Source organism: Strix uralensis, chromosome 16 (assembly GCF_047716275.1).
Source record: "Strix uralensis isolate ZFMK-TIS-50842 chromosome 16, bStrUra1, whole genome shotgun sequence".
NCBI classification, from domain to species: domain Eukaryota; kingdom Metazoa; phylum Chordata; class Aves; order Strigiformes; family Strigidae; genus Strix; species Strix uralensis.
In genome coordinates this window covers 2,696,691-2,717,732 of record NC_133987.1, presented here as the reverse complement: position 1 = coordinate 2,717,732, position 21,042 = coordinate 2,696,691, and the positions used below count along the sequence as shown (strand labels likewise).

The following is a 21,042-nucleotide window of genomic DNA, read 5'->3' as shown; positions in this document are numbered from 1 at the left end:
GCCGGCTGCGCCGCGGGGAGGGCCCGAGGGACGGCGGAGCAAGTGAGCGGGCTGTGGTGGGGAGCTTCCCCCCTCTTCTCCCCCCTCTCTTCTCCCTCCCTTCCCCCCCCACCTCCTTATTCCCCCTTCTTCCTTCCCCCCTCTGCCCTTCCCCCCCCCCCCCCCCTCCAGGGGTTCCCCCCTCGCCCGTGGCCGGTGGGAGCGCAGGGCTCTGCTGCAGGAGCCCGGGAGTTGCAAAACATCTCCTGGCTTTGCAGCACGCTTTTTTTTTTCCCTTCTCTTTTTCCCCTTACACTTGGAGTAGCTAATTGGATAGGAAAACACTAACTGCAGGGGTGGGATTACTTCATGCTCTTGCAATGCTGTTTTGCTCTTCGATTTCAGTCCTTTCGTGTGAAAAGAGCCTGCCGGGCAGTGCTGCCCCGGCCGCCTTGGCAGCGCGGTGAGGGGCGGGCGCAGGCGCCTTTTTTTCTTACCAGATCTTCACTTTTAAAGGAGATTTCGTTGTCTCTGTGGCTGCGTTGATTTCAGAGATTTGCTTTTTTGAACGATTGTCCTGCAGTAATCCCGGCGCATTGCTGTGTGCCCTCAGGCTTCCTCATCTGGCAGGTTAATTGCATCACTAGGGCTTTTTTTTCTTTCGTTTTGAGGAGATTTCCATAGAAAATGTGATATCCAGTGAAGTGATGATGCTAGCAGCGGGCTGTTTTCTTCCCTGCCTGCCGGCTGGTGTCCTGGCTCCTGCAGCCATGGGTCGTCACAGTGCAGAGCAGCTCTGAGCTCTGCCTCATCCCCCTGGAGATTATTTTCCTCTTCTGTTGCTGAAAGTTGGTTTTCCTCAGGTTTGTCTGCAAATGGGGGGACAGGGAAACTTCTCCTATAGGTGGCATTGAAATTCAACCGGCCAAACCAGCAGAAATGGCTCTCCTAAGAGTACAGTCTAGATGTGCTTACTTGAAAAGCTTATTCTTGAATGTGAGCAAGAATTTAAGTGTCTTTTTAAAGAAAAAAAAAGACTGAGGAGGCGAGTCCTGGTCATTGATTCCTTTGGGCCAGGAGTCAACAGGGTGCTTAAACATGGGGATGAGCAACATGGGGCCTGTCCTTGGGTTGGCTGGATGCATGTTTTCTCCCCCAAAAAGTGTACAAGTGAAGGACCAGTTGTGTCAGTCTCGCGCTCAGCTTTGCTGTGTGTGTTCCCCTTGAAAAGGGGACGCAAAGTGTGGTGCTCGGGAGCAGCTCGCTTATCCTTGCTATCTTTCCCCTACAGGTACTTTTTCTTGCTCTCAACTGACAATTGCAGCAGTAAAATAGGGAGGGAGCTATTTGTCTTTCTTCTTTATTGTAAATATTTTACCCGTCAAACAGTAACCCTAGAGATAATTAAAACCAAGGAAATTTGCTTTGTACATCTTAAACCTGGGCTTCCCCTGATGGTATCATCCTCTGGGGTGCAGCTGTTTTGCTTTACTTGCCTGAATTAATTGCAGTACTGAGAACTCCCGTGTGGTCCCTGGAAGTCATTCTGCATTTTGAAGAGTTTAGGACTTGCTGAGTAGCTGCTTTTCTTCCCTGAAAGGCAGTGCTGTTAGGCGGGAAACTTCCTATCCCAGCCTGTCCTGGCGACCTGAGAGCGGACCTTTGCAACCTTCACTCCACCAAAGGTGGTTTTGGTTGATATATTTAAAGTTGCTTGTCTCATCTAAAGTTAGGAAAACTTGATATTTCTCATAATAGTTGCATGAATTAGCTTATGTCCCATCTTCTCCCCTTCTGCAAGCAAAAATCTACATCTATTTTGATGCTAACAACAGCGTTCAAGTGTTTCCCAGACCCAGGACACCTACAGCCCTTTTGAACACTGGAGCTGTGTCAATCTCGGATGTTTTTTTCGGGTGCAGGGAAGGCAAATGCTGTTGGTGAGGTTGCTCCACGCTGCAGAAGAGCCAGAGCCTCTGCGAGGAAAGTGATGTAATCTTGGTGTCTCTTCCTGGAGAACAGCTTCTTTCAGGGTGAGGCATCTCCTGCCCTGTGCAGTGCAAGGAGCTGTCATAACTTTCTCAAAGTGACATCTGCTGTGATGTTAGGGGGGAATAAGTTGCGGTTTTGATGTTGGTCTGGGTGAGAACTCGGTGACAACATATTGTGTTGGATAATTGAAACAGTGGTCAGAAAGGTGTGAGATGTTATCCTCGGTGTGGCAGTCATTATCGCAATGGGGCTTTTAATTATCAGCTCTTTTTCTCCAGCCAGTTAACACTTGAGAGCAAACACTCTTCTTGTTAGCTTTAAGGATTTAATTTTTTTAAGAGGATGAATGATTGTCATTTGTGCAGAGCTCAGCCACAGTAATTCTCATTTAGGTTGCAAGCATCTATAACTGCCTTACACTTCGCAGCATCTTTAGTGTTGGGAATTGCAGGGGAGCCCTGCAGGGCTGGGGCAGAGGACCATGTGTCTGGAGCCAGCAGCAGCGTGGCTGGGGAATCCCGGGCAGCACTTGGAAGTATAACTGCAGGGGATGTCGCTTGTGGCGGGGAGCTGAGCCAGAGCGTAACTGAGAGCCCCGTCCGTCCTGGCTCCCGGCGGCGGGAGCTGGCGAGGCCACGGGGATGCCCTTTGCACTGCTGGCAGTGCCTGGCTGCTCTCTGGCTGCCGCAGCGCTGGGGGCACAGCCACCGCTGCTGCTTGGGGGAGCTTGTGTCTCTCCCCACAGGAGAAACGTGTGTTGGCTGCTTCACCAGCCCCAGGCTGAGCTCAGTGTCTGCAGCAGCGAGGGCCAGGGTTGTGCTCAGCTTGGGGTGGAGTTTCTCCTCCTTACAGCCTGTATCCTCTCCAGGCTGTTCTTGCTCTTCCCTTCTGACTTGCTTCAAGACTTTCCCTGCTTTAACGTTGAGATGTTAATGCCATCTCTGTGGTCAGCTGTGGCAGGAGAGCGATGCTGTATCCTGCTGAGGCTGTGTAAAATGCCACAGCCTTTTTGATGGGGGCTGCAGGCCCTAAAGCAGAAAGGGACAAGTGCCAGCTCCTGGGCCTGACCCTGCTGCTGCTTTCCTGCATCCCTGTGCCTGTCTGCTCAGCAAATGCTGCTGGAGCCTCCTGCTAATTTATGTGGTTGTCTCAAAAGCATACAGTTATCTGTGTCTCATTGGGGCCAAACCATGCCCTCCCACTGAGAGCCAGGGCACTGCTTGGTGTTTTGGGTGTGCAAAAAAGTATGAAGAAAGGCCACGTAGCTGGAGAATGAGCACAGAGCTGGGGGACGGCAGTGCCATTTCAGTGGTACTGAATTGTCCTGGGCAGAGTTACAGGGTGGGCTGGATGCTGTTGCTCAGGTGGAACCAGTTACTGTGGTCTCTGCTCCCTTTTGGTTCCTGGGCAGGTTGGGAGAGGGACCTCTGTGGCCGGGGCCATCTGACTCCCTTGCTGCTCCTCTCCCTCCCTGAAGGAGGGGTTGGCATCGTGTCTGGGTGCTCTGATGCTGTTCAAGTCGTGCCTTCCTTAGCCACGTGTTGTCACTGAGGACAGGGGACAGGATGCGGCCAACTGGGATCACCTCATGGGTGACCTCACTCCAGGATGGTGCCTGTGGGAAAGGCAGTGCAAAAGCACAGCCCCCCCCTGCTCTGGGGACTGAGGGTCTGCTCTGCCAAGACCCCCTGCACAGGCAGAGGGGACTTTACCACAGATGGTCTTGTGCTTGGGTCCCCTTCGGAGTGATGGCTGACATCACCGCTGGTGCTCACAGCCCTGGGTGAGCAGGTCTGGCACAGCTTGCTCTAGGTGGAGTGTTTGCACTAGAGAGCCCAGGCTTTCAAAAGCTTTAGTAGGAAGTTACTTTTTGTGATAAATTGATGGTTTCATTTTTTTTGACCTTTGAAAGCTTTTCATGTGTTAGCTACATGTAGGAAATGTAATTTTCCATGCTGAGAAATGGTGAGTTCTAGCTCTGAAGCAGAATGACCGATGTGATCTTTTTTTGGGTTTCTAACAGAGCTCATTTAGTGTGAAACAAGGCTTGGGTCCCAGGCTGACATCCTCTGCTTCAGAGAGTCTGTGTTCACATGACAGTGGAGCTGGAAAGGGGAACCAGGAGAGTTTAGCACAATTGTTTTCTTTTGATGGCTGTGAAGCTCATGAAGAGACACCAAGGCACAAGGGCTTCCAGACTTACGGAAGTGTTTTGGTAGTCACTGAAAGTAGCTTGAGGGAAGAAATGAAATGCTAGAGTGATGGAGGCTGAGGGCTGTTTGAACCTGAGCCCCTTAGCCCCTGGGGCTCCTTTCCACTGCCCACTGGGGTCTGGTCCTGCTGTGCTGAACAGCGTGCTGGCGGATGCAGCGTGGCTCTGTGCGCAGCGATAGAGCTGTCACTGAGCTGTCATTTCTTCCTTTACCTTCCTGGGGGTGTAGTGTCTGTGCTGTCCCTGTTCTGGGTGCTTTGGGGTTAGTGTTTTTAAGCCTCCTCTCCCAAATGAGAGGCAGCAACCTCCCTGTCCTCCTAAGAACTTGTCCCTGTTCCCCCTGCAGCTGCCGTGGGTTACAGAGCACCTAAATGAACACCCTGAGTGTGCCTGCGAGTCACTGTGGTGCCAGCACCCAGCCTGGTTTTGGGGATGTGTGATGTAATGTACACAGTATAAAACCCTGTTCTCACTCTTTTTTTTATTTGCAGAATGTATCTGGGGACAACATCACCTCAAGGTGTTTAGTGCTTGTGCGGTGCAGCAGACTCGGCTGCAGCAGAGGATGACTCTGCCCCTCTGAGCATCCAAAGTGCCATCAGGAGGGCTGCCCACTCGTGTGAGCATGCAAGTGGTAAGAGTCAGGCAGGGCAGCTGCCTGTCTTGTATTTAGTGTTTTGTAGAGTGCTAGGAGTGTGCACATATGGACAAGAGACCCCAGAAGCCCCTCTGAGATATTTGTTCTGCATCTTTCACTTGCACGTTCCCCTCTTTGCCATACATTGATGTGTCATTAAATTGGGAAGAGTGCAGTTGTCCTCTGGCTTTGCTTGAGCTTCTCAGATTGGGCCTGTTCTTTTCTCTGCTATTTTGATTCAGAAACATCCCTTTTCAACAGTGCAGAGGGGAAATTGGACCAATGTCTTCCTTAAAGGGGTCCTTTTTGGGTCATAAGCTGAGTATATCTGTACTGCTTATGAACCTGTATATCAGGCTCGGTTGGGGACTGTAAGGCTCATGCACACAAAAAAATCCCCCTCACCTGACCGCAGATGCAGGCAGTCAGCTGCCCTGTTAGACGCAGCCCTGCAGTGTCGTGTGTGTTTGCAGGTGGCCAGGGATCTGCCTGGAGTGACTGAGCTCCACAGGACCACAGAGTTTTTCTCCTCCTTTTGTGCAGGTTTCTCCTCATCTGTGAGATGGGAAGAACTGTTTTTCCTAGGTCCCCAAGAGCAGAGCTGTCAGACCTTGTTAATTAGTGATTAGCAAGCGCTGTGAGGTTTTTGGCCGCAGGCTAAAGGGAAAGGGGGTGGGTTATGTGGGAGCAGTATCTTGAGGTCTTTTTGTCCCGCCTGTTGCAAGCGTAGAGGAGAACCTTGGCTTGGCCTTGAAGCAGGAGCTGAGTTGTGACTGTGCCGTAGGTGGTGGTACACATCCCCATGAGCAGATGATTTAGTGGTGCTGGGTGGATTAAATCAGGCACTGGCCGCAGGTGATGCTGAACGAGGAGTGTTTAAACTCCCCTGTGCCACGGCCTGCTTCCTAATCTGCCTGCTGCTACCCACCGGGGTCCCAGCCCCTCTCCCTGCTGAGCAGCAGGATCCATCTCCGAGTCCTTAGGGTGTCATTCAGGGGGAGGGTCTTCTCTCTGCTTCATCCTTGAAACCTGACAGACTGTATCTTCTCCTTCCCAGGTGTGAGAAGAGATGCTCTTGCTGGGGCAGCTCGTTTCCCAGGCTCTGAAGCTGATACGTGCTGAGTGAATACGGGTGTACCCCTGTTTGGGACTCCCGGCGGTGTCTGCGCATTACGCTGCAGCAGAGGTGAGATTACCATGCTAAATACACTAATCATCCCAAAGGGCAAAACATCATCTGGGGAGGTGGCTCTTCATGGAAGTAATTAGGAAGGATGTGCTGGTCCCTCATGTAGGAGATCGGGACTGACTCGAGGGCAGCTGGTCGCTCTATTTAGTGGCTGATGATTAAGAGGGGAGGTGGGAGAGAGTTTTAGGGAGCTGCTGGTCAGCTCAGCAGTGTGTTTCTTGGGTTTAATACCTATGGTGTGAAATGTCACAGGGTAACAAAATCTCTAACTGCTGTGGGGCTTTGCAGTGAGTCTGGATGTCCAAAGTCCTTCTCTTCATTCAAAAAGAAGAGATGAGTCGTGGGTTTGTTATTAAGGAGGAGGAAACCTGCTGTGCAGGTCTGGCAGAGATCTGCCTTGGCTGGGGCGTACCCACTTGTCCTGGCGCCTGCTTTGAAGAGGCAGGGGGGAAGGTTGCTCTGCACACTGGCACCTGGGGCTATTGTTTCTGGCTGGGCCGGGTGGTGTTTCTCCATGCTTCCAGCATTGGATGCAGATTGCTTCCCAGGGAGCAGCACTCTGGATATGCAGACGCTGGCTTGGGTTTCCTCCTTTGCAAAATGGGTTTGTAGGAATGTACTGAGCTCCTTTATAAACCAGCTTGAGATCTAATGAAAGACATCACTGTGTAAGAGAAAAATATTGTTAGCAAGTTACTCATGTCATTAATGAGGTCAGATCATTGCCTTTTAACAAAATTAGTTTGTTTTGCTCTAATCGGTTTTAGAAGCTAGAGTGCTCAATAATTACTCATGTCCTTATGAAAGAGATGGGACAGAATGAGTATAGCTGCTGGCAGACTTCTCTGACTCTGCAATGAATTGTGAAGATTATTTTGGGAAGGCATCTTTCGAGATGCACAGTGCCCCTGGAGTGATGCTGGCAGAACGCAGCTTCAGCCGGGAATGATCATGGTCCGTAGCATGGCTCCTCTGTAAAGAGCTGTGCGTAGGGGTGTTCAGAGAACCATTAGCAGCAGGAACATCTTTGGACTCTGCTGCTGTCTTCATTTTTACAATCCCATTTGGCATGCAGCATGCTAGGTGTCTCTCCAAACTCTTCCTTTCTTTTGTCTATGTAAATTGTCAAGACCCCAGGAACTGTCAAATGCATCTGCTCTCTAAAATGGAAAATGTCCTCCTAGTATTTGCACCTCTAGTATCTTTTCTTTGTTTGTTTGGTGTTTTTTTTTTTTCTGATGTCAGTGGTGTGTTCCTGAAAAGGCAACCTGTGGTGGCCAGGATGGATGGACAGGGCGGAACGCAGCTTGAGCGGACAGGGTACTGAGAGCCACTGCTGTGGTGGTGACTTGGCTCCGAAGCAGTGATTGTCAGCAGGCCGTGCTTTTCCTTACAGGTGTGATGGCTGTGCATGTGCCTTCTGCATATCCAGCTGCTGCATAGCAAGAGAAGAGCTGTGATGGGCAGCAGCAGGCACATTCTCCTGTGCCTCGCTCAGGGGAACACAGGGTGGGCTGTAAGACAGTGGGACCTACCACGCCCTTGGTCTCTCTTGTAAACCCGTACCTGTTAACTGAGTCAGAGTGTAGCTTCTGATCACAAGTCAGGCTGATCCTGGCCATCCCACACATGCTGGAGGCGAGTGGTTCTTCTCCAGCGTCTGCCCGGCAGCTCCCTGGGAGTGTGGTGGAGGGATAGCAGAGCTGCAGCACCGTGGAGTTCGTAAGGGAAACAGCTCTTGCCAGCACTGTGGGCTCCATTTTGTTGTGCTCTCCCTTCTCCTTGATGGGTCCTCGCAAGAGCCTGGGTTGGGCTTTTTGAATGCATGCGGCTCAGCAGCTTATACTGAAGTTGTCCTCTGCTGTGAGAGATTTTCTGCAAAAGGACAAGTTCATGCTGGAGCCCCCATCTTTCCCTCCCCTTAATCCACTTGCTGACTTCAGCACTGCTAATTCTTGCTGTTTTTTCCCTTTCCTTCCTAGTATTTTCTTCTGGCTTGGTTCAGATGTATTTTTCCCCCTGACACTGAGGGAACTAATGTTGGGTAGTGTCTGTCTCTTGGAAGAGTTCCAGGGTTATTGGAACTGAGGCGGTTTGAGGGCTGTGATCTCTGCACCTTAGGGTTTGCCTGTCTAACTGGTCATAAACAGTGAAGTATCACTCCTCCAGAGTACACACGAGGCTTGCTGGGTGTGCTTCCATCACCACCTGCCTGAGGTGTTGGAGATGACAATCTAATGGACTCTTCCCTAAATAAGAACCAGTGGGAAGAAATGCTCAAATATGAGTTTCTGCAGCTGATGCCATGTCTGTAGGATGCAAATCTAGCTTCAGAGCTCTGACTGCTGTGTGGACCTGCTCCTCTGCTGCTGTTTGTGTTGTGAAAGCTCCTGACAGAGTGAGGCTGTGATTGCTGAGCTGCTATCTGTGGTAGCCCTCCTGCTTCTCCCCATACCTTTGTTCAGATTCTCCTCCTGTGGTGAATCAGTACAAGAAGCTGGACAGATGAAAAGCTGCATAGTGGTGTTGTAAGGTGGCATTTTTGGTGGTCTAGTCCCTGGGCTCAGGAGCACTGGTGTGGGTGCAGGGCAGGGACAGCTGCAGGACTTGATGTTTCTCCTTCATGAACTCTGTGGGATTCCCGTTGGCCCATTTCTCCAGTCTGTCAAGATTCTTCTGAATGGCAGCACAACCACCTGAGACAGACTCAGTGACTTGATACTCCTCCTGGGTCACCTGCTCTTGCTCCCACCCTTGTGTACTTTCTTTTAATGTCTGAGATAAGCGAGGAGCTCCTTGCTCATCTGTGCAGGCCCCCTGCCACCACTGCTTGGTTTCCAGGAAGTGGAGATGGACTGTTCTTGAGCTTGGAGAACATGATCCATGACAGCCAACTGGGTCTCCTGGACTCTTCCTTCTCCCCAAGACTGTGTCCTGTGGGACACAAGCCAGTCACTGAACAGGCCAGTCTGCTCTCCTGGAGCCCAGGGCTGTGATCTGCAGGCTAGTTGTCCTGTTCATCCCTCTTGGAATCCTGAACTCCACCATCTCATGGCAACTGCAGCCAAGGTTGCTCATGACCTTCACATCCCTGACCAGTTCTTCCTTGTTTGTAAGTACTAGGCCCAGCAGAGCATCTCCTCTCACTGGCCCCTTGCTCTCCTGTGTCAGGAAGCTGTCATCAGGGCTCTCCAGAAACCACCTGGCTTGCTTGAGCTCTGCTGTGATGTTCCTTCAGCAGGTATTGGGGTTGTTCAAGTCCCCTGTGAGGATCGAGATCTGCAAACACGAGGCTTCTTCCAGTTGTCTGAAGGTCTCAATACTTTGTCCAGATCAGGTGCTTTGTTGCAGACACCTACCACAATGCTGCCTGTGTTGATCTGTCCCCCAGCCCTGAGCCTGAAGCTCTCAGCTGGTTCATTGGCTGTCCAAAGGCACAGCCTAATGCACTCCAAGCAACTCCTCCTCCTCCTCACTGTCCCACAGAGCCCATGTCCATCCATCGCAGCACGTGGTCATCTTGTCTGTCCCACCATGTCCTGTGGTCCTGGTGAGGCTGTAGCCTCAGCTGTGCCCTGGACCTGCCCTCACGCAGTGGAGGGAAGCCCCTGCAGCATCCTGGACTGCGCTCCAGCTGCATCATGGGCCTCTCCTCTAATCGGTTTTGAATTTCCCACGTTTTAATTCCATTGAATGCCCTTAATTCCTGTGTCATGGAACAAGGAGAGCTCTGTACAGAAAAGCTCTGTTAGAAGCGTGTATTTTGGCATTTCTAAAAATACACCTCGCTCGCTGAGGCTTGTGTGGGGTAACCATAGCAACGTGGTTCCAGGAGCAGGGTTAAAAACAATTGCACCAATTAAGGGGAAAATAGAGCTGTTAAAGCTTATAAAACCTAAAAATTAAAAAACCCCAAACAACAAGCAACAAACACTGCATGATGCTGTGGTCCGTGGGCCACTGAGTCGATTGAAATTGTCCCCCTTCCGCTCTTAAGGAGCATCCCAAGCGCATGTCGATAACCCCGCTGTTCCTGCAGAAGATCCGCTCTCGGCGCGCTCAGCCCTGCCTGTCGGTCTGCGCGATGCAGCCGCCCTGGGCAGCCGTGCCTACGGCTCCCAAGGCAATATTAAACAACCAGTAGATGTGGGAATGTATCTTCTTGAGAGCGAAATGTGCCAGCTCAAAGAGAGCAGCCTGGCTGAAACTTGGGGAGTGTTTTGAGGATAAAAACATGGTCTGAAGAACAATTTTGGCCTGCAGTGCTGGCCTGTGCGAGGGGGCAGGTGTGTGTTAAGATTTCTGCGCTGAGCCACAGCCTCTCAAAATCAGTGGTGCTGCTTTCATTGATGGGGTTCGTTAGCTCTAGGTTGACAGAGCAGGCCTGGTAAAAGCTACCAGGTGAGCCTGAAAGCAAAACGCTAATTTTGTTCAAAATATATTTGTGTTAATTGTCCTTGCTGAGCCCTAGCCAGGGTCAGAGGAAGCCTCAGGAATGTGCTACCAGCCTGCTTGCTGGGGATGGTGGTGGGGAGTGTCTCTCTGCCTAGAAACTTCTACTGGAGCAGTCTGGCAATCCGGTCCTTCAGAAAGCTTGAAATAAAATTATTTCAAGGACCTTTTTGCTATGTCTCACAGAAAAATTCAGAGTATCCCTTTCCAAAATATTCCAGGGTTTTTGCAGATGTCCCAGGTGTTTTCCCTCCCTGGCCGGCTGTGCTTTGCCACCCCAACGTGCTGATGCTGTCCCATGTTTGTTGGGTGCTGTGAACAAGGGGGCTTGCGTGCAAATGTGCCTCTGCCTGATGCTCTGGGAAATTTCTGATCCTGGAGCAGAGAGTGGCAATGATGCTGCTGCCCATCCCTGGGCTTGAGCCTGGGCTGGTGATGGTTCCTGCCTTGCCCGTTCTCACCAGGACTGCTCAGCTCTGGTCTTGATCAGTCCCACTGACCCTGAAGAGCCCCTGGAAGCTTCTTGCTGTCTGTGGTAGCACTGCTGAGGAGGACCCCAGGGAGGGGTACAAGTTGCTTATTGGTTTTGCTTGTCCTGAAGCATGCAGGCATTGCTGTGGAGCCAGCATTGGTGGAGGAGAGGTTGAGGTTAAAACCGTGCTGGGCTTGGAGCGGTGGATGCAAACCAGAGGTCTGTGGAGAGGAAGGAAGCGGGGGCCGTGCAGCTGTGCTCAGAGGATGCTGCGCCCACTGGAAAGCAGCACTGGGGTCTCCCAAGACAATTTAGGTGAAGGAAGCCACGATGAAGTCACCAGTTTACTTGGCTTGGTGATGGCAGGAGGTGTTGTTAGCAGTACTGGCAGGGATGGGACGAGAAGTTCAGATTAAAGGTGTAAGGAGGCAAATGGGCACGTCTGTCTTGTGTGAGCAGGGCACAGACTCCAGGCTGGCAGCCTGCTGTACGGTGGCTGAGCTGTCCTGCACACAAGGTGGTCGGTGTTGAGCACAGCCCTCACAAGAGAGGGATCTCTGTGTCTCCAGGAACTGGTCCTTCCCCACCCCTTCACTCTGACTGTGAGTGAAACCTCGGCTGTGCCTTGTGACCGCAGGCTGAGCTGGTGGTTTGGGCATGATTGCAGGTGGGCACAGCAGGCTGGTGTTAGTCCCTGGGGAAGGCAGGTGTGGGTGCCCCTGCGGCTCCGGGTGATCCCTGCTTTGCTGAACCCAGGGAGGGGCTCCAGCCAGTGGCATTGCTCCAGGGCGGTGGAAGTGCAGCCCTTTGTGCTTCCACTTGCAGAGACGCTCTGGACAGGGTGGGGATTGGAGTCTTTAAACTGGTTTAGGCAAATTAAAAAAATGTTAGGGTGGATGTCATTAACTCGCTTTGAATTATGGTTTGCATCAATTTGGGTTAATAGAGCTGGAGGCCGCCTTGTAGTGTGGGTTTTTTTTGCATAGGTTAAACAAAGTGTGCATGAAACTGTTTTGGGAACTGGGCCAGGCTGGGGAAGAGGTAGAGCTGACAGCAGAACGCAGTGGAAGGCTTAAGCGTGCCTGGTGGCGAAGCTGGTGGCAAATGAAGGCACTGGGAGCCTTCCCAGGCTCTGACTTGGGTCCTTGGCTCCTGGCCGGGGCCGGTGTGGAGGGTGAGGACTTGGCGGTGAAGCTGACGTGGTGGAGATTTAACAGGGACCAGGCAGCTGTGTGCTCTGGTAGCATCAAGCTGCTGAAAGAGTGAATGGTTGATCTGGAAGGACATGTGTGTAAATAGCTGAGGAGTCACGCTGCGACCAGACCTGGCCACCCTCAGAGCTGCGGGAGCTCCAGCGGATGCAGGTTTGGCTCGAAGCCTCGTTGGGTGGGAGGGAGGAGGGCAGTGAGATTTCACCCCACTCTGCAGGCTGCTTGGCAAGGGCTGTCCCAGGGCTGGTCCCTTCCATGTTGCCTCCTCCCTAGCTGTCATATCTTGCACATGTGGTGCAACTCCAGCGCAGTTCAGCACTGGTTTTCCTGCATTACTCTGCAGGCAAACCAGGGCGCAACGTGCGTCTGTTCCATCAGCTCTTTGCGACCCTTTCTCTGGCAGCTCTGGCGTTTGTTTGGTGGCCATGTGCCTCTGTGTTCCCCTTAGCAGGAATGCTGCGGAAGTGAAATCATATGCTTTCTTCTTTCTATTGCCACCGCTTCCTCGGCGGCCACAGTCCCCTGCAAAATGCCTTTGCTCTTCCAGCTGAGACTGCGAGAGGGGCTGCAGGGGGATGATGTGTGTGTAGGGAGAGGGAAAGAGGCAGCATAAAGAGCTACTGTTCCTTCCCTGTGTGAGGTATAATGTCAAGTGGATTTCTTATAAAGTGTGCTTGCCCTATTCCTGCAAAATTAAAATTAGTTCTAATTAAGTGGAGGTTCACCTCCACTGTGCATGCTGCAAATTAATGGAATGTGCGATTAACTTATCTTGCAGCGCTAGAGGTTCTTGAAAATTACTTGGAAAGAAATGTAGCCCTGTATGTGGTTTGAATTTTTAATTTATGTTAATAGCTCAGGTTTGAATTAATTAATTTTAAATGATGGACCTTTGATCTTTTCTTTTTTTAACTACTCCTGTTTCTGCAGCTTAAGTATATCTTCCCAACTCTCCCTTTGTAGTGAAATGAATTGGACAAAAATCCATAATATGATAAAACCATGCTAAATACACCCTGGAACCACAGCTGTGGTAAAGCTTGTCTTGTCTCCATGGTGCAGGTGTGTGCTGTGGAGCCACCTCTGCCACTGCTGGTGCCCCGTCCGAGGGGAGGGCTGCAGCAGGATCCAGAGGTTTAGGGGAAGACATCACGTTATCATCTTGGCATGAGTTCTGGGGGTAAAACCCATCTTGTGGCGCTTTGCCTGCTTTTGGAGGTGGTAATTTGGATTCGCAGTCATGTGTTTTGAACGTAGCTTCATCTTTCCTGGACAGTCATCTTTTGCGCTGTAACTTTCCCTGTTGCAATACCCAGGTGAGCACAGGCAGGTCATGCTCCTGTTTGGTTTACCAAGCCAGAGAGGACTGAAACATCCCTGGGGAAAATCCAGCGTGACCTTTGCAGGAGAACATGCATTTCCACTTGCAGCAAGCCCCTGCTGCTTGTGTGCCCCAGTCAGGGGAGTGAGGGTCTGGTTTAGGACTGATCTGGGGTGCAGCATGCTAACTCACCCTCTTGCTGGGGATAGTGTTGGACTAGCTAGTTCATAGAATTATTAGGTTGGAAAAGACCTTTAAGATCGAGTCTGTTGTGGTTTGAGTCCAGAGGGCAACTGAACACCATGAAGCCATTCACTCACCCCTTCCCCATCAGGAATGGGAAGGAGAAAATAAAGTAAAAGGCTCATGAATCGAGATAAAGATGGGGGGGTGGGTGGTGTGATTCCACCATTACAGTCACAGGCAAAAGACAGACTCATTAGGGGAAGAAAAAGAACATCACTTTAATTCAAACACTAACGTAACCAACACTTGACAGAGTGGGATAGTGAGAAGTGTTACCACATCTTATAAACACCTCCCACCACCCTTCCCTTTTTCCTGGGCTCAGTTCTTGTTCCCAATCTCTTTACCTCCTCCTCCTCAGCGACGCAGAGAGCAGGGAATGAGGGTTACAGTCAGTCCGCCATTCCTCCCTTTTCAGGGGGAGGACTCCTCGCATTCTCCCCTGCTTCAGCGTGGTTCCCTCTCACATGAGACTGTTGTCCACAAACCTTCTCTGTCGTGAGTTCTTCCCATGGGCTGCAGCCATTCCCAGGCGGTTCTGGCGTGGGTCACCCCCGTGTGTTGCAGTCCTCCCAGCACCGAACTACAACAGCGGGGGCTGCTTCTCCCTTCAGTCCCGGCCTCCTTTAATCACAGCTGCCTGCTCTGGTGTGGGCTCCTCCACGGGCTGCAGGCAGATCTCTGTGCCACCAGTGACCTCCATGGTGGTGGTGGGGGGTGACCCTGCCCTCTCACCATGGGATACATGGCGGCTCCCTGCTCTGGCATACCTCCCCTGCTTCCTCCTCCTTCCTTCCACTGACCTCGGTGTTCACAGAGGTGTCCTCCTCATCCTCACAATTCCCCACTCCTCCTCCCAGGTTCCGCTTCTTACATATGTTATTGCAGAGGTGCAGCCACTGTTGCTAATTGGCTTGGCCTTGGCCAGAGGCGGGTCTGACATGGAGCCAGGGGAGCTTCGAGAAGCTTCTTACAGGGGGCCACTGCTGTAGCCCTTCCCCCCGCCCCCCCAACCCTGCCACACAAACCCAGCACAGAGTCCAATCGTGAACTTAACGCTGCCAAGCCCACCACTAAACCATGTCCCTGAGCACCACATCTACATGCCTTTTAAATACCTCCAGGGTGGTGACTCAACCACTTCCCTGGGCAGTTGACAATCCTTTCAGTGAAGAAATTTTTCCCAGTATCCAGTCTAAACCTTCCCTGGTGCAACTTGAGGCTGTTTCTTCTCATCCTATCACTTCTTCTTGGAGAAGAGACCGACCCCCACCTTGCTACAACCTCCTCTCAGGTAGCTGTAGAGAGCCATAAGGTCTCCCCTCAGCCTCCTTTTCTCCAGACTAAACACCCCCAGTTCCCCCAGCAGCTCCTCACAAGACTTGTGCTCTAGAACCTTCACTAGCTTTGTTGCCCTTCTTTGGACACACCCCAGCACCTCAATGTCTTCTTGTAGTGAGGGACCCCAAACTGAACCCAGTAATCGAGATGTGGCCTCATCAGTGCCGAGTACAGGGGTAAGATCCCTTCCCTAGTCCTGCTGGCCACACCATTCCTGATACAAGCCAGGATGCTGTTGGCCTTCTTGCCCACCCAGGCACGCTGCCACTGGCTGTCGACCAAAGTCCCCAGATCCTTTTCCACCGGGCAGCTTTCCAGCCACTCGTCCCCAAGCCTGTAGCGTTGCAGGGGGTTGTTGTGACCCAGGTGCAGGACCCAGCACTGAGCCTTGTCGAACCTCATACAACTGGCCTGGGCCCATCGCTCCAGCCTGCCCAGATCCCTCTGCAGAGCCTCCCTACCCTCCAGCAGATCGACACTCCCACCCAACTGGGTGTCATCTGCAAAGTTACTGAGGGTGCACTCGATCCCCTCATCCAGATCGTTGATAGAGATATTGAACAGAACTGGCCCCAGTACTGAGCCCTGGGGAACACCACTTGTGACCAGCTGCCAACTGGAGTTACCTCCATTCACCACCACTCTTTGGGCCCGGCCACCCAGCCAGTTTTTTACCCAGCGAAGCGTACGCCTGTGTAAGCCATGAGCAGCCAGATCCTCCAGGAGAATGCTGTGGGAAACGGTGTCAAAGTCTTTACTAAAGCCTAGGTAGACAACATGCACAGCCTTCCCCACATCCACTAATGGGGTCACCTTGTCATAGGAGGAGATCGGGTTAGTCAGGCAGGACCTGCCTTTCATAAACCCATGGCTGACCGGGCCTGATCACCTGGTTGTCCTGTACGTGCCGTGTGGTGGCACTCGAGATGATCTGCTCCATAACCTTCCCCGGCACCGAGGTCAGACTGACAGGCCTGTAGTTCCCTGGATCCTCCTTCTGCCCCGCCTGTAGATGGGCGTCATCTTTTCTAACCTCCAGTCACCTGGGACCTCCCCAGTTAGCCAGGACTGCTGGTAAATGATGGAAAGTGCCGTGGTGAGCACTTCTGCCAGCTCCTGCAGTACCCTTGAGTGGATCCCAACTGACCCCGTAGACTTGCGTGTGTCTCAGTGGTCACTAACCATTTCCCCTTGGATCATGGGGACTTCGTTCTGCTCCCCATCCCTGTCTTCCAGCTCAGGGGGCTGGGTACCCAGAGGACAACTGGTCTTACTATTTGAGCCGTTCCAGCAATGTTGTAAAATTAAAATAGCAGACATCATCTCAGAAGTTTCCCAGTCCCTGCCAGAATGTTGACCTTGTGAGGCTGGCTTCAGCTGAAGCCAAATCTTCTGAGAATGGCTGTTTTCTCCCCACTAGCTTCATTTCCCTGTGTGCTCCCAAGCTGTGCGGACCCAATCCTGGTGCTGGTGCAATGCTGCTGGGCAGTTTTGGGGACCCAGCATGTCGAGGAGAACAGAGAGGCAGTTTGAAACTCTGTAATGGTGATGCTTTGGAGCAGTGGCCAGCTCCCAGTGTGGACTACCCCTTGGGGTGGTGGCATGCAGTTCCTGGCCACGGCTCAGCCAGCGCTGGCCTCGCTCACCTGTTTAGGGGCTGAGGTGGTGACTGTCAGTGTGGGAGGACAAGGTGGCTGAGGCTAGAGAAGGGGCTCTGCTGTGCTGAGCACTCTCCAGCAAGTCAGAGGGGCTTTTCTTCAGCCTTGTGGGGTGGGGGAAGCTACCTGACCTTTAGTGCAGATTTGTTTCTGCATTACTTGCCCTTCTAACACATGGTTGAAAACAGGCTGTAGGGGAGAGGGAGCCAGAACTCTGTAACTGATCTACTGGCATCATCAGGAGCATTTCTTGGAGAAACAGAGCAGAAAAAGAGCATGTAGAGGGAGCAGATTTTGTTGGTGGTGATGGATTGCCTGCCTGTGTGGAGATACAGACCCAGCTCTGGGGTGCTGCTGTACAAATGTAACATGAGGGTCGCAACCCGTTGTGTCACTGTTCAGTGCAAAGAGCTTGGGAGCAGCCCGTAGTCTGGTATTTGGGGAGGGTTTGGAGGAGGCTCTGGAGGTGCTTGCTGCAAACCTCACCTCTGAAAGTGCTAGCGCTCACCTCCGGCAATTGCCTTGCCTGTGCTGGCTCAGTCCTCTGGGGTTGGCTTCCGCTGGGCTGTGGGCAGAGTGGTCATCGGCATGGACAGACCGGTGCACGTGATCTGAACATCCATCCCCGGGGCTGGCAGAGGGGTGGCGACCAAATGGGCACGGGAGCCTGATGTGGCACTGGCAGTCTGGGTCCCCATGTGCCTGGTGATGTTGTATCATTTCAGTGTGGCAACAGTGCCTCGCTGGTATTTTAGCTGAAGTCTTATGAAATCTTTATATCTTAAGTGTGGGTGACCTATTCATCTGTCTTTAGGCACTGGGCAAATACAGAGGTATATTCGATAAAATGCTACAAATATTTGCAATTCCCTGAGAAAAGAGCTCTGTGACTCTTGAGGTTTCGCCTTACATGTGGTTCTTTCTTGCTCTGCTTTTCAGGTTCAGATCTTGAAGTGCTTGGCAGAGACACAAGACTGGCCTTTCGCAGCCAGGGAATCAAAGGGCTTTGCCACCTCTGCCAGTCCTGTGCCCCACACTCGTGACTGTCTTGCAGTCTGCGTGATGCTGGTATCTGCCTGTGATGATGGGGGGCAGATACATGCAGTGGATCTAAACCTCTTATCCAGGGGGTGATACTGCAGCCATGTGTGGAGTCTAGTAAAATCCCGGCAGCCTGGCCAAGTGCTTTGGGACCCGGTGCAGGGATTTCTGCCCTTCTAGACCATCCCTTGGGACCAGACACCTGGTAGGAGTGTATGCAGAAATGATATATAGTGTGGTGGTTTAGTCCCTAGGAATACTGAGGAGTTAAGCATGCTCTCAATGCAAAGAGGTGGCGTGATGAGGTGGAGGAGTATTCCTTTCATGAGGGCGGGGATGGTGTAAGGTATTTGGAAGCCAAGTTTTCTTCTCTGTCATGGAGAACATGAGAGGAAGCCCCATGCCTGACAGCAGACTGTTGCCTGGAGAGGAGGGTGAGGTGCTGGCATGCGGTGGGTGTGAGGGTCCTGCTTCCACCCCCCTTGGAGCACCACAAGTCAAAACCCAAGGATGTTGGGTTTCAGCCACCATTCATTGACTGACATGTCTGCTGCTGTGAATTCAGTAGTCTTTCCATTCCACTCCTTTGAAACTTGGAAGAAATTTTTCTGTGCATCTACACCAAGCAGATGGGGCGAGATGGGAAATTTCCAACAGCTGAGACAAGCTGTGAGGGTTGCTGAGGGATGGCGGTGTGGGGTGTAGTCGTGTGCTGCATCATTTATAAACCCAGACACTTAAAAGCAGGGAAGTGTGCGGTTTAAGGACATCGTAAATCTTGCCTCCACCCATATTGCAAACATGAAGCGTATCCTTCATAGCCAGTGCAGGGAAGATTACAGCTTTAAAGGATCATAAACTGTCCTTTTTATTGCGACATTAAAATTCAAGCACAACCAGAAATCCTCCTGCAGAAGTGACAATTGCAACAGGTCTGATCCTGGGAAAAGGGCTTAAGTGTGAGTAACTTCACTTGGCATAATCAGAGGGATTACCTGGGGCCAAATCCAGTGACAGCAAAGTTGGAGGGAAACGACACACATGTTTTGCCATAGACTTAGGTGGATTTTGTGAGTAGAGTGGGAGTACATGCCATGTGTGTACATAGACAAGCTCAGGATGTGCTAAACCAGCAGTCTGTGATCAGCTGAGTGTATCTGAGGATGTTCCCACTTTCCCTTCCCTTCTCCTGTTTGAGCTGCCTGTTTGACCTCTCAGCTGAGCCCTGAGCTGTCACTTGTTCCCAGTTCACCATTAGTGATATGAGATGGATTTGCCATAACCTCTGAGTCAGAGCCCAAGCATAACAAGGTTTTCCAGCTAAGCTATGCTTACAGAAATGTTCCCAAGAAATGTTTTCTGGAAGGGCTTGGAAATTCAGTTGTAAACAGAGATATCAGAAATATGTAATTATATTATTCCTCTATTTCCTTTGAAACGATGACAACGTTTCCAAGTGACAAAGCACTGCAGTCCTCCAAAGCTGGGGACTGGGTGTCATCCCTGCAGGGTGGTCCTGGTGGCCACCTTCAGAGTGGTGGCTGTGGCTCTGCCTCATGAGGCTTTGCTGAGATTATGGGTCTGGCACCATCTGGGGGTGCCCTGGGCAGGGTTATGTCAGCATCTGCCAGTGGATTTGGGAAGAAAACGGATCCTCTGTGTGCATCTCGAAGGATCCTGTTCATCCCGTTTGGTTAGAGCCATCCCTACCCATCGGGCTCATGCTGGGGCTCCTCTGTGCTGCTTCCGCGGCCTCCGGGGTTGTGTGGTGAAATGTGTGATTCCAGCTTTGTTTAGGAAAATGTCAAATGTCAGCACTAAAGTCAGCATTTATGAAATTTCCTAAAATAGGGTTCAGGTAGAAGTTTATACTTGCACTTCCTCACTATGTTTTCAGATATGTCCCTCAACAGGCATATGTTAAGCTAGGACTGCTGGTCCTTATAGCAAATATCTATACTATATTTATATTCTCACCTTAACACATTTCTCCCCCCTCCTTATAAGAGGGTGCTGATCATCGCGCTGAAATTGATACAAAACTGCCGTTTTGGCAGCTGTTCTCGTCTGGGTTTAAAAAGCAATATATGCTTTGAGTGGGACCTTCGTAAAACCTCAAGGTCTCACTAGCTCTCAGCAATCATCTTTGAAAAATGTAGGATTTTTTTTTTTCTTTTTTCTTTGGATTTCTTCCAAGCTGAGTGCTTTGGGGTTTTGCAAATGTCAAGAAGCAAAGACATAGCTTACACTGGGATCACAGAGTGTTTAACCAAAGCCTTCTGGTGAAGCCGCTGCCGCAGTGATACTCCAGCACAATCTGTGGCAGAAGTGTTTGTTTTTGTTTGCTGCACTGATCTCACATTAGGATGGGTAACGGCTGTTTGCCCAAACCGTGGTTGTGCTGTCGGTCACAGCAGCAGAAGCGTGAGCTGGGAGCTTTGCACCAAAGGACATTGTGCTCTTTGCACAGAATTGAGAGTCTCCGAGCCTCATCCGGCCGGCAGCCGGACACACGGGAGGTACATGCATGTGCATCACTCCCTGATGCTCCACCAGCCGGGTCTCCTGTGGAGTCTGGTGTGCACCGATGGGTCCAAGTGCTGGCTGGGTGGTGGGATGCACCTGGAGACATGCTCTTGGGAGAGCAGCACCCGTGGTCCCATGGGCTTGGTGCCCCTGCGGGGTTCAGCCTCTACTGTTTCTTACTGATGATGCTCAGGCACTGGAAGAAGGGTCTTCTAGGTATTGGAAACGGGGATGCATGATAGAAGGCAAAGGGCAAGCTGCGTGGTCACCTTTGGACTGTTAAGGATGGAGAAGTCAGTGGTGGGGCCACCTAAGGACTGGTTTGGGCACTCCATCAGCAGTCTGAGAACAGGAATGAACAGTGACCTGATCTAGGCTTACAAAACCATAAAGGTGGTGAGTCAGATGAAGGTGCAGCTGTTGCTCACCTCATCTCTCAATACTAAAACTAGAAGGTGGCAGTGAAACTAGTGGGTGGTTAATTGAAAGAAGATGAAGGAAGGCGCCGCATCACTGAGCAGGTAGTGAATGCCTGGAGCTTGGTGCTGCAGTAGCTTGTGGAGGCAGATGGCTCGTTGGAAAGGCACTGGGCAGATTCTTGCGCAGCAAGTCTATAGATGGATCCAGAAAGGACTTGCCTGGGATTTACCCACTGACATACCTCATCCCGTATTTGATGGTGGGAGAGTCCAAGGGAATGGACCGTGGGGTGACCAGACTTCTGTGCTCTCCCTAAACAGCCTCTTTGGAGGAGGCCAGGGCCAA

The 21,042-nt window shown here is 51.5% G+C and overlaps 1 protein-coding gene across 1 annotated transcript in view; it reads left to right on the top strand.

The window, feature by feature from the left end:
* The window catches only part of LOC141950754 (ankyrin repeat and fibronectin type-III domain-containing protein 1-like), a 261,302-nt gene continuing 240,260 nt past the window's right edge, over nt 1-21,042 (top strand). The window contains exons 1-3 of the mRNA XM_074886019.1: nt 1-42; nt 4,675-4,817; nt 5,878-6,006. The gene's annotated coding sequence lies outside the window, so the exon portion shown is untranslated. The remainder of the gene's footprint in view (nt 43-4,674; nt 4,818-5,877; nt 6,007-21,042) is intronic.